The sequence below is a fragment of the Pteropus vampyrus genome, unplaced genomic scaffold (genome assembly GCF_000151845.1).
Source record: "Pteropus vampyrus isolate Shadow unplaced genomic scaffold, Pvam_2.0 Scaffold9627, whole genome shotgun sequence".
In the NCBI taxonomy this organism is placed as follows: domain Eukaryota; kingdom Metazoa; phylum Chordata; class Mammalia; order Chiroptera; family Pteropodidae; genus Pteropus; species Pteropus vampyrus.
This window is the reverse complement of record NW_011898408.1, coordinates 2,930-4,769: the sequence shown is the minus strand read 5'-3', so window position 1 is coordinate 4,769 and position 1,840 is coordinate 2,930. Positions and strand designations below refer to the sequence as shown.

General features: G+C 56.0%; 1 long non-coding RNA gene across 1 annotated transcript in view; it reads right to left on the bottom strand.

The window, feature by feature from the left end:
• Positions 1 to 8: 8 nt before the first annotated feature.
• Positions 9 to 1,840, bottom strand: part of LOC111734918 — a 3,897-nt gene continuing 2,065 nt past the window's right edge. The window contains exons 2-3 of the long non-coding RNA XR_002778625.1: positions 328 to 588; positions 9 to 101 (exon numbers count right to left, since the gene is read on the bottom strand). This is a non-coding gene — a long non-coding RNA (uncharacterized LOC111734918). The remainder of the gene's footprint in view (positions 102 to 327; positions 589 to 1,840) is intronic.

Sequence of the window (1,840 nt, the reverse complement as noted above, 5' to 3'; positions counted from 1 at the left end):
TCCTTGGAGCCGAGACAGTGGACACGTCAGGCGGTTGACTTCCTGGCCCTCTCTCTTCCCTCCTCTTCCCATCCACCGAAGTTCCAGGTGGCTGTCATTTCCTTTTTAATTAAAATGAATTAAATTTAATCTTGCCTAAAGAGTTTCCTGATACCTCTCAAAAACATTAGAATCTCCCTGGGGTGTTGCAAAACCTGGGTTGGGCCTCTCTCATCCAGACTCTGAGGGTGACCATGTGACCACCCTCCTGGAGGCTGATTTGATCTCGGTGGGGTGGGGGCAGGGGTAGGTGGTAAGAGAGAGAATGTTGCAGGTAGAGAGAACCACCTGAGCGAAGGCTTTGCATGGGACCTGGCATGTTCAAGGAACTATCCAGAAGTCCTGGGTGACTAGGGCGTTGCTAGCAATAACGTGAAGGAGCCACAGAGGTCTGGGTTGAAAACTGCTGTCTCCAAGGGCAGGGCGAAGTCTCCTGAGGTTATTCAGCTCCATGAGTGTGTCTAATTGTCCCAGGGTGTTGCTTCGTCCTGGCTCCAGGGGCAACCCCTTGAGGGCAGAGCCTGTGCTTCACATCCTTTCCTTATATGCCTGCAAAGGAGGGAAGGAATGTTGATTGGGAGCCTGCTGTGTGCTTCCTGGCCTTACAGCATTCAGTCCTTATATGGTAGGTGATTTCGTTATTCTGCTTCAGGATCAGGAAATTGAGATCCCGAGAGGTGAAGTGACTTGCCCGAAGTCCCACAGCCACAGAGGTGGGATTCAAACCATAGTGTGCCCTGCCTAGCCCCAGGACCATAGCTAGTTCAGAAATCCCCACGGAGTGAGGGTCTACATGGGCCTGGCTGCTATTTGGTTCATTCCCTAAGTCCCGGTGCCCAGGAGAGGGGGCAGCGGGTAGGCAGCCTGAGGTCAGGGCCTCATGCCCCCTGGCTCCCTGCCTCAGTTTTCCTGGGTGCCAAGAAAAGGCATGAACACCTCAGTCATGACGAAGGCTTGAAAAATGCACCGAAAGTTAGATCCAGTGACTAAGAGGAAGGCAGGGGTGTCCTTCGGCCCTCCCACTCCTGCCCCACGCAGTGCTTTCCTAATCCCTCTGCTGGTCTGACAGAGTTGATGGGAGAGGGGGCGGGAGGCACGGGCCTGCAGGAAGCCGGCTGAGCAGGAGCCAGGCCCCATTGCAACAGCCTCCCAGCCTCCTGTCCAGCCACGTGAGCCTGTCCCAGCATCTGTCATCGCTCCGCAGACCCGTCAGGGGCTCCCCATCACCTCAGAACAAAGCCCAGCTCCTCGGCCTTCCATCCACTGCTCTGCTCTCCAGGTTCATCTCCCACAAATTCCCGCTCCGCAACCTCCTGCTCCCCGAAAACGCTTTACCGAGCCTCATTTCGTCTGGCCTTTGGCCATGCAGATCCCCTGCCCCTCAACATTCTGCTGTTTTCCTCAAATTCAAGCCCCTTCTTAGTCACCGAACCACCACCCCTGGTCACCCCGATCCGGGGGCTCTGGCCTAGGTGGCTTGTGATTTGAATTGCCTTTCTGAGGGCCTGTCCTGGCTCCCAGGTGGTTATGGGAGATCCCAGGCTACATCCACCCTTTACCTCCTCCCCTGGGCAAAGCCGGTACCCTCGCTCTGACCCCTCGCCCTTAAAGGACCCACGGGTGCACTGTGGCACTTAAGCCAAAGCATCGTGGTGACCTTTCCTGGGTCTGCCTTCCCATCAACTGTGAGCCTCTGGCACATACAAGGCGCTCAGGAAAAGTTTAGAGATGAAAGAGACGGAGGAGGGTAAGAGGGAAAGGAGGGAGGGATGGAGGGAGGGAGAGAAGAGCCCAGCACAGC